At 46.5% G+C, this 15,184-nt stretch overlaps 1 protein-coding gene across 1 annotated transcript in view; it reads right to left on the reverse strand.

Annotated features, from left to right (window-relative positions):
- plch1 (phospholipase C, eta 1) overlaps positions 1-15,184 on the reverse strand; it is a 183,717-nt gene that overhangs the window by 134,639 nt on the left and 33,894 nt on the right.

The raw sequence follows: 15,184 nt of genomic DNA on the forward strand, positions 1-15,184 counted from the left end.
GGTTGTTGAGATAAGTCAATAAATCAAAAGGTGATCGATGGGCTTTGCCAGCCGCTCAGTCCAGCGTCGTTAAAAGTGTGTGTCTAAATTAGATTGGCCATCACATCAAAATTACACACAAAGAGAGCATCTGTCTCCCCTGAGTATGTGCTCACACACACACACACACGCAAACACACAGAGAGATTCTCAATTGAATTGAGGTCTGGGCTTTGACTAGGCCATTTCAAGACATTTAAATGTTTTCCCTTTAACCACTCGAGTGTTGCTTTAGCAGTATGCTTAGGGTCATTGTCCTGCTGGAAGGTGAGCGTCTTATCTGACCAGAGTACCTCCTTCCATATGTTTGGGAGTCTCCCACGTGTCTTTTGGCGAACACCAAACGTGTTTGCTTATTTTTTACTTCAAGCAATGGCTTTTTTCTGGCCACTCTTCCATAAAGCACAGCTCTGTGGAGTGTACGGCTTAAAGTGGTCCTATGGACAGATGCTCCAATCTCCGCTGTGGAGCTTTGCTGCTCCTTCAGGGTTATCTTTGGTTTCTTTGTTGCCTCTCTGATCAATGCCCTCCTTGCCCGGTCCATGAGTTTTGGTGGGCGGCCGTCTCTTGACAGGTTTGTTGTGGTGCCACATTCTTTGCATTTTTTTTATAATGGATTTAATGGTGCTCCGTGGGATTACAAAGTTTCAGATATTTTTTTATAACTCAACCCTGATCTGTACTTCTCCACAACTTCGTCCCTGACCTGTTTGGAGAGCTCCTTGGTCTTCATAGTGCCGCTTGCTTGGTGGTGCCCCTTGCTTAGTAGTGTTGCAGACTCTGAGGCCTTTCAGAACAGGTGTATGTATACGGAGATCATGTGACAGATCACATGACACTTAAATAAAGTTCACCTGTGTGCAATCTAACTAATTATGTGACTTCTGAAGGTAATTGGTTGCACCAGGTCTTATTTAGGGACTTCATAGCAAAGGGGGTGAATTCATATGCACGCACCACTTTGCCATTTTTTTAAATGTATTTTTGGAGAGAAAAAAAAAAATTTCTCTTCACCAATTTGGACTATTTTGTGTATGACCATTACATGAAATCCAAATAAAAAAATGTTTAAATTACAGGTTGTAATGCAACAAAATAGGAAAAACACCAAGGGGGTGAATACTTTCGCAAAGCAATGTATTATGTGGCTGAGTGATGAGGAGACAGACCACTAGATATACCCTGGTATTATGTGGCTGAGTGATGAGGAGACAGACCACCAGATATACACTGGTATTATGTGGCTGAGTGATGAGGAGACAGACCACCAGATATACCCTGGTATTATGTGGCTGAGTGATGAGGAGACAGACCACCAGATATCCCCTGGTATTATGTGGCTGAGTGATGAGGAGACAGACCACTAGATATACATTGGTATTATATGGCTGAGTGATGAGGAGACAGACCACTAGATATACACTGGTATTATATGGCTGAGTGATGAGGAGACAGACCACCAGATATACCCTGGTATTATGTGGCTGAGTGATGAGGAGACAGACCACCAGGTGGCTGAGTGATGAGGAGACAGACCACCAGATATCCCCTGGTATTATGTGGCTGAGTGATGAGGAGACAGACCACCAGATATACCCTGGTATTATATGGCTGAGTGATGAGGAGACAGACCACCAGATATCCCCTGGTATTATGTGGCTGAGTGATGAGGAGACAGACCACCAGATATACCCTGGTATTATATGGCTGAGTGATGAGGAGACAGACCACCAGATATCCCCTGGTATTATGTGGCTGAGTGATGAGGAGACAGACTACCAGATATACCCTGGTATTATGTCGCTGAGTGATGAGGACACAGACCACCAGATATCCCCTGGTATTATGTGGCTGATCGATGAGGAGACAGACCACCAGATATACCCTGGTATTATGTGGCTGAGTGATGAGGAGACAGACCACCAGATATACTCCGTTATTATATGGCTGAGCGATGAGGAGACAGACCACCAGATATATCCTGGTATTATGTGGCTGAGCGATGAGGAGACAGACCACCAGATATCCCCTGGTATTATGTGGCTGAGTGATGAGGAGACAGACCACCAGATATACACTGGTATTATATGGCTGAGCGATGAGGAGACAGACCACCAGATATATCCTGGTATTATGTGGCTGAGCGATGAGGAGACAGACCACCAGATATACCCTGGTATTATGTGGCTGAGCGATGAGGAGACAGACTACCAGATATATCCTGGTATTATGTGGCTGAGCGATGAGGAGACAGACCACCAGATATATCCTGGTATTATGTGGCTGAGCGATGAGGAGACAGACTACCAGATATATCCTGGCATTATGTGGCTGAGCGATGAGGAGACAGACCACCAGATATACCCTGGTATTATGTGGCTGAGCGATGAGGAGACAGACCACCAGATACCTGTATACCATGGCCATTATGTGGCTGAGTGATGAGGAGACAGACCACCAGATACCTGTATACCCTGGACATTATGTGGCTGAGCGATGAGGAGACAGACCACCAGATACCTGTATACCATGGCCATTATGTGGCTGAGCGATAAGAAATTGAAATGTTTGTTCTTTTGTCCGTTGTGTATTTCCGTTTGGAATATTTAGATATATAATAATATTTAGATAAAGCCTGGAATAAAAGAAAAGGGGATCATTAAAGCATAAAATATGTATTTTCTATGTGGTAAATAGCAGGTGTGTATTCAGATAACGTATTGGCTTGTCTCCCATATGAATATTCTGTTTATGTCAAACTGAGTTGAAGAGTTTATTTTTTATCTGTAGTTATCTGTCTCTATATGGTAGGTATTTACAGTTGAAGTAGGAAGTTAACATACACTTAGGTTGGAGTCATTAAAACTTGTTTTTCAACCACTCCACAAGTCAGTTAGGACATCTACATTTTTCCAATTGTTTACAGACAGAATATTTCACTTATAATTCACTGTATCACAATTCCAGGGGGTCTGGCGTTTACATACACTAAGTTGACTCTGCCTTTAAACAGCATGGAAAACTCCAGAAATGTATGTATTGGCTTTAGGGGCTTCTGATAGTCTAATTGACATAATTTGAGTCGATTGGAGGTGTACCTGTGGATGTATTTCAAGGCCTACCTTCAAACTCACTGCCTCTTTGCTTGACATCATGGAAAAATCAAAAGAAATCAGCCAAGACCTCAAAATAAAAAATTGTAGACCTCCACAAGCCTGGTTCATCGTTGGGAGCAATTTCCAAACGCCTGAAGGTACCACGTTCATCTGTACAAACAATTGTACGCAAGTATAAACACCATGGGACCACGCAGACGTCATAACGCTCAGGAAGGAGACGCGTTCTGTCTCCTAGAGATGAACATACTTTGGTGTGAGAAGTGAAAATCAATCCCAGAACAACAGCAAAGGACCTTGTGAAGATGCTGGAGGAAACAGGTACAACATGAGTCCTATAGTAAAATGTCAAATGAGTCCTATATCAACATAACCTGAAAGGCCAATCAGCAAGGAAGAAGCCACTGCTCCAAAACGGCCATAAAAAAAGACAGACTACAGTTTGCAACTACACATGGGGACAAAGATCGTACTTTTTGGAGAAATGTCCTCTGGTCTGACGAAACAAAAATATAACTGTTTGGCCATAATGACCATTGTTATGTTTGGAAGAAAAAGGGGCAGGCTTGCAAGCCGAAGGACACCATCCTAACGTGAAGCACGGGGTGGCAGCATCATGTTGTGGGGGTGCTTTGCTGCAGGAGGGACTGATGCACTTCACAAAATATTTGGCTCATGAGGAAGGAAAATTATGTGGATATATTGAAGCAACATCTCAAGACATCAGTCAGGAAGTTAAAGCTTGGTCGCAAATGGGTCTTCCAAATGGACAATGACCCCAAGCTTACTTCCAAAATTGTGGCAACATTACTTAAGGACAACAAAGTCAAGGTATTGGAGTGGCCATCACAAAGCCCTGACCTCAATCCTATAGGACATTTGTGGGCAGAACTGAAAAAGCGTGTGTGAGCAAGGAGGACTACAAACCTGACTCGGTTACACCAGCTCTGTCAGGAGGAATGGGCCAAAATTCACCCAACTTGTTGTGGGAAGCTTGTGGAAGGCTACCCAAAACATTTGAACCAAGTTAAACAATTTAAAGGCAATGCTACCAAATTCTAATTGAGTGTATGTAAACTTCTGACCCACAGGGAATGTGATGAAATAAATAAAAGCTGAAATAAATAATTCTCTCTACTATTATTCTGACATTTCACATTCTTAAAATAAAGTGGTGACCCTAACTGAAATAAGACAGGGACTTTTTACTTGGATTAAATGTCAGGAATAGTGAAAAACTGAGTTTAAATGTATTTGGCTAAGGTGTATGTAAACTTCTGACTTCAACTGTATATACTGTATCCTATACTATCTGTTGCATCTTGCCTATGCCTCTCTGTCATTGCTCATCCATATATTTATATTTATGTATTCTTATTCCATTCCTTTACTTAGATTTGTGTGTATTAGGTAGTTGTTGTGGAATTATTAGATCACATGTTAGATATTACTGCACTGTCGGAACTAGAAGCACAAGCATTTCACTACACCTGCAATAACTATCTACTAACCATGTGTATGTGACCATTACATTTGATTTGATATAGTACGTATAAGCTAGAAATAGAAGCCTAAGTATTGTTGACCATTAGTTTACTCCAATTAGAGGTGGGGAAGTAGGGTTAGGGGAATGTAATAAAGAAGGAAAAAATATATTTAACTAAAGAATATACAGTACCAGTCAATAGTTTGGAAACACCTACTCATTAAAGGGTTTTTCTTTATTTTTACTATTTTCTACACTGCAGAATAATGGTGAAGACATCAAACCCATGAAATAACACATATGGAATCATAGAGTAACCAAAAAAAGTGTTAAACAATTTATATTTTTGATTCTTTAAAGTAGCCACCCTTTGCAAGGCACACCTGTTAATTGAAAAGCATTCCAGGTGACTACCTCATGAAGCTGGTTGAGAGAATGTCAAGAGTGTCTGGGATTTCTGAGACTACTGTAGAAAATTGAACAAAAATAGTTCAAGCCTTATCCCATCTGAAAGTCGTCTCTGTAGTCACAAACACACAACTTATTAAACAAAAGACAACCAGGTCATACTGTCAGAATCCAGCTGTCCCAGTTCTTCACTGAACATTGATCTTCATCTCTGTGTTAGTATTTTTTTAAACATACCAAATGAGGTCAGAGAGATGAAAAGAGGGCCTGTTATGAGACGACTGGGCGGTGTTTAGGAAGAGAGAGTGGATACTGGGCAGTGTTTAGGAAGAGAGAGTGGATACTGGGCAGTGTTTAGGAAGAGAGAGTGGATACTGGGCAGTGTTTAGGAAGAGAGAGTGGACACTGGGCAGTGTTTAGGAAGAGAGAGAGTGGACACTGGGCAGTGTTTAGGGAGAGTAGAGAGAGTGGACGCTGGGCAGTGTTTAGGGAGAGTAGAGAGAGTGGACACTGGGCAGTGTTTAGGGAGAGTAGAGAGAGTGGACACTGGGCAGTGTTTAGGGAGAGTAGAGAGAGTGGACACTGGGCAGTGTTTAGGGAGAGTAGAGAGAGTGGACACTGGGCAGTGTTTAGGGAGAGTAGAGAGAGTGGACACTGGGCAGTGTTTAGGGAGAGTAGAGAGAGTGGACACTGGGCAGTGTTTAGGAAGAGAGAGTGGATACTGGGCAGTGTTTAAGAAGAGAGAGTGGATACTGGGCAGTGTTTAGGAAGAGAGAGTGGATACTGGGCAGTGTTTAGGGAGAGAGAGTGGATACTGGGCAGTGTTTAGGAAGAGAGAGTGGATACTGGGCAGTGTTTAGGAAGAGAGAATGGATACTGGGCAGTGTTTAGGAAGATAGAATGGATACTGGGCAGTGTTTAGGAAGAGAGAATGGATACTGGGCAGTGTTTAGGAAGAGAGAATGGTTACTGGGCAGTGTTTAGGAAGAGAGAGGATACTGGGCAGTGTTTAGGAAGAGAGAGGACACTGGGCAGTGTTTAGGGAGAGAGAGTGGATACTGGGCAGTGTTTAGGAAGAGAGAGTGGATACTGGGCAGTGTTTAGGGAGAGAGTGGATACTGGGCAGTGTTTAGGGAGAGAGTGGACACTGGGCAGTGTTTAGGAAGAGAGAGGATACTGGGCAGTGTTTAGGAAGAGAGAGTGGATACTGGGCAGTGTTTAGGAAGAGAGAGTGGACACTGGGCATTGTTTAGGAAGAGAGAGAGGATACTGGACAGTGTTTAGGAAGAGAGAGAGGATACTGGGCAGTGTTTAGGAAGAGAGAGAGGATACTGGGCAGTGTTTAGGAAGAGAGAGAGGATACTGGGCAGTGTTTAGGAAGAGAGAGAGGATACTGGGCAGTGTTTAGGAAGAGAGAGTGGACACTGGGCAGTGTTTAGGAAGAAGAGAGTGGATACTGGGCAGTGTTTAGGGAGAGAGAGTGGATTAGTGTTTAGGAAGAGAGAGTGGATACTGGGCAGTGTTTAGGGAAGAGAGAGTGGACACTGGGCAGTGTTTAGGAAGAGAGAGTGGACACTGGGCAGTGTTTAGGAAGAGAGAGTGGACACTGGGCAGTGTTTAGGAAGAGAAAGGACACTGGGCAGTGTTTAGGAAGAGAGAGTGGACACTGGGCAGTGTTTAGGAAGAGAGAATGGATACTGGGCAGTGTTTAGGAAGAGAGAGTGGATACTGGGCAGTGTTTAGGAAGAGAAAGGACACTGGGCAGTGTTTAGGAAGAGAAAGGACACTGGGCAGTGTTTAGGAAGAGAGAATGGATACTGGGCAGTGTTTAGGAAGAGAGAGTGGATACTGGGCAGTGTTTAGGAAGAGAAAGGACACTGGGCAGTGTTTAGGAAGAGAAAGGACACTGGGCAGTGTTTAGGAAGAGAGAATGGATACTGGACAGTGTTTAGGAAGAGAGAGTGGACACTGGGCAGTGTTTAGGGAAGAGAGAGTGGACACTGGGCAGTGTTTAGGAAGAGAGAGTGGATACTGGGAAGTGTTTAGGAAGAGAGAGTGGACACTGGGCAGTGTTTAGGGAGAGAGAGTGGACACTGGGCAGTGTTTAGGAAGAGAGAGTGGATACTGGGAAGTGTTTAGGAAGAGAGAGTGGATACTGGGCAGTGTTTAGGAAGAGAGAGTGGATACTGGGCAGTGTTTAGGAAGAGAGAGTGGATACTGGGCAGTGTTTAGGGAGAGAGAGTGGATACTGGGCAGTGTTTAGGAAGAGAGAGTGGACACTGGGCAGTGTTTAAGAAGAGAGAGTGGACACTGGGCAGTGTTTAGGGAGAGAGAGTGGATACTGGGCAGTGTTTAGGGAGAGAGAGTGGACACTGGGCAGTGTTTAGGAAGAGAGAGTGGACACTGGGCAGTGTTTAGGAAGAGAGAGTGGATACTGGGCAGTGTTTAGGAAGAGAGAGTGGACACTGGGCAGTGTTTAGGGAGAGAGAGTGGACACTGGGCAGTGTTTAGGAAGAGAGAGTGGATACTGGGCAGTGTTTAGGAGAGAGAGTGGACACTGGGCAGTGTTTAGGGAGAGAGTGGACACTGGGCAGTGTTTAGGAAGAGAGAGTGGATACTGGGCAGTGTTTAGGAAGAGAGAGTGGACACTGGGCAGTGTTTAGGGAGAGAGAGTGGACACTGGGCAGTGTTTAGGAAGAGAGAGTGGATACTGGGCAGTGTTTAGGAAGAGAGAGTGGATACTGGGCAGTGTTTAGGAAGAGAGAGTGGATACTGGGCAGTGTTTAGGGAGAGTAGAGAGAGTGGATACTGGGCAGTGTTTAGGGAGAGTAGAGAGAGTGGATACTGGGCAGTGTTTAGGGAGAGTAGAGAGAGTGGATACTGGGCAGTGTTTGAAGGCAGTGTTTGGGCAGTGTTTAGAAGAGAGTGGACACTGGGCAGTGTTTAGGGAGAGAGAGTGGACACTGGGCAGTGTTTAGGAAGAGAGAGTGGATACTGGGCAGTGTTTAGGCAGAGTAGAGAGAGTGGATACTGGGCAGTGTTTAGGCAGAGTAGAGAGAGTGGATACTGGGCAGTGTTTAGGAAGAGAGAGTGGACACTGGGCAGTGTTTAGGAGAGTAGAGAGAGTGGATACTGGGCAGTGTTTAGGCAAAGTAGAGAGAGTGGATACTGGGCAGTGTTTAGGAAGAGAGAATGGATACTGGGCAGTGTTTAGGAAGAGAGAATGGATACTGGGCAGTGTATAGGAAGAGAGAATGGATACTGGGCAGTGTTTAGGAAGAGAGAGTGGACACTGGGCAGTGTTTAGGGAAAGTAGAGAGAGTGGATACTGGGCAGTGTTTAGGAAGAGAGAATGGATACTGGGCAGTGTTTAGGAAGAGAGAATGGATACTGGGCAGTGTATAGGAAGAGAGAATGGATACTGGGCAGTGTTTAGGAAGAGAGAGTGGACACTGGGCAGTGTTTAGGAGAGTAGAGAGAATGGATACTGGGCAGTGTATAGGAAGAGAGAATGGATACTGGGCAGTGTTTAGGAAGAGAGAGTGGATACTGGGCAGTGTTTAGGAAGAGAGAGTGGATACTGGGCAGTGTTTAGGCAGAGTAGAGAGAGTGGACACTGGGCAGTGTTTAGGAGAGAGAGTGGATACTGGGCAGTGTTTGGACACTGGGCAGTGTTTAGGAAGAGAGAGTGGATACTGGGCAGTGTTTAGGCAGAGAGAGAGAGGATACTGGGCAGTGTTTAGAGAGAGAGAGTGGATACTGGGCAGTGTTTAGGAAGAGAGAGTGGACACTGGGCAGTGTTTAGGAGAGAGAGAGTGGATACTGGGCAGTGTTTAGGCAAAGTAGAGAGAGTGGATACTGGGCAGTGTTTAGGCAGAGTAGAGAGAGTGGACACTGGGCAGTGTTTAGGGAGAGAGAGTGGACACTGGGCAGTGTTTAGGAAGAGAGAGTGGACATGGGCAGTGTTTATGGGCAGTTTAGGCAGAGTAGAGAGAGTGGATACTGGGCAGTGTTTAGGCAGAGTAGAGAGAGTGGATACTGGGCAGTGTTTAGGAAGAGAGAGTGGACACTGGGCAGTGTTTAGGGAGAGTAGAGAGAGTGGATACTGGGCAGTGTTTAGGCAAAGTAGAGAGAGTGGATACTGGGCAGTGTTTAGGAAGAGAGAATGGATACTGGGCAGTGTTTAGGAAGAGAGAATGGATACTGGGCAGTGTATAGGAAGAGAGAATGGATACTGGGCAGTGTTTAGGAAGAGAGAGTGGACACTGGGCAGTGTTTAGGGAGAGTAGAGAGAGTGGATACTGGGCAGTGTTTAGGAAGAGAGAATGGATACTGGGCAGTGTTTAGGAAGAGAGAATGGATACTGGGCAGTGTATAGGAAGAGAGAATGGATACTGGGCAGTGTTTAGGAAGAGAGAGTGGACACTGGGCAGTGTTTAGGGAGAGTAGAGAGAATGGATACTGGGCAGTGTATAGGAAGAGAGAATGGATACTGGGCAGTGTTTAGGAAGAGAGAGTGGATACTGGGCAGTGTTTAGGGAGAGTAGAGAGAGTGGATACTGGGCAGTGTTTAGGCAGAGTAGAGAGAGTGGACACTGGGCAGTGTTTAGGGAGAGAGAGTGGACACTGGGCAGTGTTTAGGAAGAGAGAGTGGATACTGGGCAGTGTTTAGGCAGAGTAGAGAGAGTGGATACTGGGCAGTGTTTAGGCAGAGTAGAGAGAGTGGATACTGGGCAGTGTTTAGGAAGAGAGAGTGGACACTGGGCAGTGTTTAGGGAGAGTAGAGAGAGTGGATACTGGGCAGTGTTTAGGCAAAGTAGAGAGAGTGGATACTGGGCAGTGTTTAGGCAGAGTAGAGAGAGTGGACACTGGGCAGTGTTTAGGGAGAGAGAGTGGACACTGGGCAGTGTTTAGGAAGAGAGAGTGGATACTGGGCAGTGTTTAGGCAGAGTAGAGAGAGTGGATACTGGGCAGTGTTTAGGCAGAGTAGAGAGAGTGGATACTGGGCAGTGTTTAGGAAGAGAGAGTGGACACTGGGCAGTGTTTAGGAAGAGAGAATGGATACTGGGCAGTGTTTAGGAAGAGAGAATGGATACTGGGCAGTGTTTAGGAAGAGAGAATGGATACTGGGCAGTGTTTAGGAAGAGAGAGGATACTGGGCAGTGTTTAGGAAGAGAGAGGACACTGGGCAGTGTTTAGGGAGAGTAGAGAGAGTGGATACTGGGCAGTGTTTAGGGAGAGTAGAGAGAGTGGATACTGGGCAGTGTTTAGGGAGAGAGAGTGGATACTGGGCAGTGTTTAGGGAGAGTAGAGAGAGTGGACACTGGGCAGTGTTTAGGAGAAGAGAGAGTGGATACTGGGCAGTGTTTAGGAGAGTAGAGAGTGGACACTGGGCAGTGTTTAGGAGAGTAGAGAGAGTGGATACTGGGCAGTGTTTAGGGAAGAGAAAGTGGACACTGGGCAGTGTTTATGGACACTGGGAGTGTTTAGGAGAGAGAGTGGACACTGGGCAGTGTTTAGGGAGAGTAGAGAGAGTGGATACTGGGCAGTGTTTAGGGAGAGAGTGGACACTGGGCAGTGTTTAGGGAGAGAGTGGACACTGGGCAGTGTTTAGGAAGAGAGAGTGGATACTGGGCAGTGTTTAGGAAGAGAGAGTGGATACTGGGCAGTGTTTAGGGAGAGAGAGTGGATACTGGGAAGTGTTTAGGAAGAGAGAATGGACACTGGGCAGTGTTTAGGGAGAGTAGAGAGAGTGGATACTGGGCAGTGTTTAGGAAGAGAGAGTGGACACTGGGCAGTGTTTAGGTAGAGAGAGTGGTTACTGGGCAGTGTTTAGAAGAGAGAGTGGATACTGGGCAGTGTTTAGGGAGAGTAGAGAGAGTGGATACTGGGCAGTGTTTAGGAAGAGAGAGTGGATACTGGGCAGTGTTTAGGAAGAGAGAGAGGACACTGGGCAGTGTTTAGGAAGAGAGAGTGGATACTGGGCAGTGTTTAGGAAGAGAGAGTGGATACTGGGCAGTGTTTAGGAAGAGAGAGTGGATACTGGGCAGTGTTTAGGAAGAGAGAGTGGATACTGGGCAGTGTTTAGGAAGAGTAGAGAGAGTGGATACTGGGCAGTGTTTAGGCAGAGAGAGTGGATACTGGGCAGTGTTTAGGAAGAGTAGAGAGAGTGGATACTGGGCAGTGTTTAGGCAGAGTAGAGAGAGTGGATACTGGGCAGTGTTTAGGCAGAGTAGAGAGAGTGGATACTGGGCAGTGTTTAGGAAGAGAGAATGGATACTGGGCAGTGTTTAGGAAGAGAGAATGGATACTGGGCAGTGTTTAGGAAGAGAGAGTGGACACTGGGCAGTGTTTAGGGAGAGTAGAGAGAGTGGATACTGGGCAGTGTTTAGGGAGAGTAGAGAGTGGATACTGGGCAGTGTTTAGGAGAGTAGAGAGAGTGGATACTGGGCAGTGTTTAGGGAGAGAGAGAGTGGATACTGGGCAGTGTTTAGGAAGAGAGAGTGGACACTGGGCAGTGTTTAGGGAGAGTAGAGAGAATGGATACTGGGCAGTGTTTAGGGAGAGAGTGGAGCAGTGTTTGGATACTGGGCAGTGTTTAGGAAGAGAGAGTGGATACTGGGCAGTGTTTAGGGAGTGGACTGGGCAGTGTTTAGAGAGAGTGGACACTGGGCAGTGTTTAGGAAGAGAGAGTGGACACTGGGCAGTGTTTAGGAAGAGAGAGTGGATACTGGGCAGTGTTTAGGAGAGAGAGAGTGGATACTGGGCAGTGTTTAGGCAGAAGAGAGAGTGGATACTGGGCAGTGTTTAGGAAGAGAGAGTGGATACTGGGCAGTGTTTAGGGAGAGTAGAGAGAGTGGATACTGGGCAGTGTTTAGGCAAAAGAGAGAGTGGATACTGGGCAGTGTTTAGGACACTGGGCAGTGTTTAGAGAGAGAGAGTGGATACTGGGCAGTGTTTAGGAGAGAGAGTGGACACTGGGCAGTGTTTAGGAAGAGAGAGTGGATACTGGGCAGTGTTTAGGAAGAGAGAGTGGATACTGGGCAGTGTTTAGGAAGAGAGAGTGGATACTGGGCAGTGTTTAGAAGAGAGAGTGGACACTGGGCAGTGTTTAGGAAGAGAGAATGGATACTGGGCAGTGTTTAGGAAGAGAGTGGACACTGGGCAGTGTTTACTGGGCAGTGTTTAGGAAAGAGAGTGGACACTGGGCAGTGTTTAGGAAGAGAGAGTGGATACTGGGCAGTGTTTAGGAAGAGAGAAGTGGACACTGGGCAGTGTTTAGGAAGTAGAGAGTGGATACTGGGCAGTGTTTAGGAAGAGAGAAGTGGATACTGGGCAGTGTTTAGGAAGAGAGAGTGGATACTGGGCAGTGTTTAGGAAGAGAGAGTGGATACTGGGCAGTGTTTAGGAAGAGAGAGAGTGGATACTGGGCAGTGTTTAGGAAGAGAAGTGGACACTGGGCAGTGTTTAGGAAGTAGAGAGAGTGGATACTGGGCAGTGTTTAGAAGGAGAGTGGATAGCAGTGTTTAGGAAGAGAGTGGACACTGGGCAGTGTTTAGGGGAGAGAGTGGATACTGGGCAGTGTTTAGGGAGAGTAGAGAGAGTGGATACTGGGCAGTGTTTAGGAAGAGAGAGTGGACACTGGGCAGTGTTTAGAAGAGAGAGTGGATACTGGGCAGTGTTTAGGAAGAGAGTGGATACTGGGCAGTGTTTAGGAAGAGAGAGTGGATACTGGGCAGTGTTTAGGAAGAGAGAGTGGATACTGGGCAGTGTTTAGGAAGAGAGAGTGGACACTGGGCAGTGTTTAGGGCAGTGTTTAGGAAGAGAGAGTGGATACTGGGCAGTGTTTAGGAAGAGAGAGTGGACACTGGGCAGTGTTTAGGAAGAGAGAGAGTGGATACTGGGCAGTGTTTAGGAAGAGTTTAGAGAGAGTGGATACTGGGCAGTGTTTAGGAGAGATAGAGAGTGTTTAGTGGATACTGGGCAGTGTTTAGGAAGAGAGAGTGGATACTGGGCAGTGTTTAGGAAGAGAGAGGACACTGGGCAGTGTTTAGGGAGAGAGAGTGGATACTGGGCAGTGTTTAGGAGAGTAGAGAGTGGATACTGGGCAGTGTTTAGAAGAGAGTGGAGAGAGAGTGGATACTGGGCAGTGTTTAGGGAGAGTAGAGAGAGTGGATACTGGGCAGTGTTTTAGAGAGAGTGGATACTGGGCAGTGTTTAGGAGAGTAGAGAGAGTGGATACTGGGCAGTGTTTAGGGAGAGTAGAGAGAGTGGATACTGGGCAGTGTTTAGGGAGAGTAGAGAGAGTGGATACTGGGCAGTGTTTAGGAGAGAGAATGGACACTGGGCAGTGTTTAGAAGAGAGAATGGATACTGGGCAGTGTTTAGGAAGAGAGAGTGGATACTGGGCAGTGTTTAGGAAGAGAGAGTGGATACTGGGCAGTGTTTAGTGGATACTGGGAAGTGTTTAGGAAGAGAGAATGGACACTGGGCAGTGTTTAGGGAGAGTAGAGAGAGTGGATACTGGGCAGTGTTTAGGAAGAGAGAGTGGACACTGGGCAGTGTTTAGGGAGAGTAGAGAGAGTGGATACTGGGCAGTGTTTAGGGAGAGTAGAGAGAGTGGATACTGGGCAGTGTTTAGGGAGAGTAGAGAGAGTGGATACTGGGCAGTGTTTAGGAAGAGAGAGTGGATACTGGGCAGTGTTTAGGAAGAGAGAGAGGACACTGGGCAGTGTTTAGGAAGAGAGAGTGGATACTGGGCAGTGTTTAGGAAGAGAGAGTGGATACTGGGCAGTGTTTAGGAAGAGAGAGTGGATACTGGGCAGTGTTTAGGAAGAGAGAGTGGATACTGGGCAGTGTTTAGGAAGAGTAGAGAGAGTGGATACTGGGCAGTGTTTAGGCAGAGAGAGTGGATACTGGGCAGTGTTTAGGAAGAGTAGAGAGAGTGGATACTGGGCAGTGTTTAGGCAGAGTAGAGAGAGTGGATACTGGGCAGTGTTTAGGCAGAGTAGAGAGAGTGGATACTGGGCAGTGTTTAGGAAGAGAGAATGGATACTGGGCAGTGTTTAGGAAGAGAGAATGGATACTGGGCAGTGTTTAGGAAGAGAGAGTGGACACTGGGCAGTGTTTAGGGAGAGTAGAGAGAGTGGATACTGGGCAGTGTTTAGGGAGAGTAGAGAGAGTGGATACTGGGCAGTGTTTAGGGAGAGTAGAGAGAGTGGATACTGGGCAGTGTTTAGGGAGAGAGAGTGGATACTGGGCAGTGTTTAGGCAGAGTAGAGAGAGTGGATACTGGGCAGTGTTTAGGGAGAGTAGAGAGAGTGGATACTGGGCAGTGTTTAGGGAGAGTAGAGAGAGTGGATACTGGGCAGTGTTTAGGAAGAGAGAGTGGATACTGGGCAGTGTTTAGGAAGAGAGAGAGGATACTGGGCAGTGTTTAGGAAGAGAGAGTGGATACTGGGCAGTGTTTAGGAAGAGAGAGTGGATACTGGGCAGTGTTTAGGAAGAGAGAGTGGATACTGGGCAGTGTTTAGGGAAGAGAGAGTGGATACTGGGCAGTGTTTAGGAAGAGTAGAGAGAGTGGATACTGGGCAGTGTTTAGGCAGAGAGAGTGGATACTGGGCAGTGTTTAGGAAGAGTAGAGAGAGTGGATACTGGGCAGTGTTTAGGCAGAGTAGAGAGAGTGGATACTGGGCAGTGTTTAGGCAGAGTAGAGAGAGTGGATACTGGGCAGTGTTTAGGAAGAGAGAATGGATACTGGGCAGTGTTTAGGAAGAGAGAATGGATACTGGGCAGTGTTTAGGAAGAGAGAGTGGATACTGGGCAGTGTTTAGGGAGAGTAGAGAGAGTGGATACTGGGCAGTGTTTAGGGAGAGTAGAGAGAGTGGATACTGGGCAGTGTTTAGGAGAGTAGAGAGAGTGGATACTGGGCAGTGTTTAGGGAGAGTAGAGAGAGTGGATACTGGGCAGTGTTTAGGGAGAGAGAGTGGATACTGGGCAGTGTTTAGGCAGAGTAGAGAGAGTGGATACTGGGCAGTGTTTAGGGAGAGTAGAGAGAGTGGATACTGGGCAGTGTTTAGGGAGAGTAGAGAGAGTGGATACTGGGCAGTGTTTAGGAAGAGAGAGTGGATACTGG

The sequence above is a fragment of the Oncorhynchus nerka genome, linkage group LG11 (genome assembly GCF_034236695.1).
Source record: "Oncorhynchus nerka isolate Pitt River linkage group LG11, Oner_Uvic_2.0, whole genome shotgun sequence".
NCBI classification, from domain to species: Eukaryota; Metazoa; Chordata; class Actinopteri; order Salmoniformes; family Salmonidae; genus Oncorhynchus; species Oncorhynchus nerka.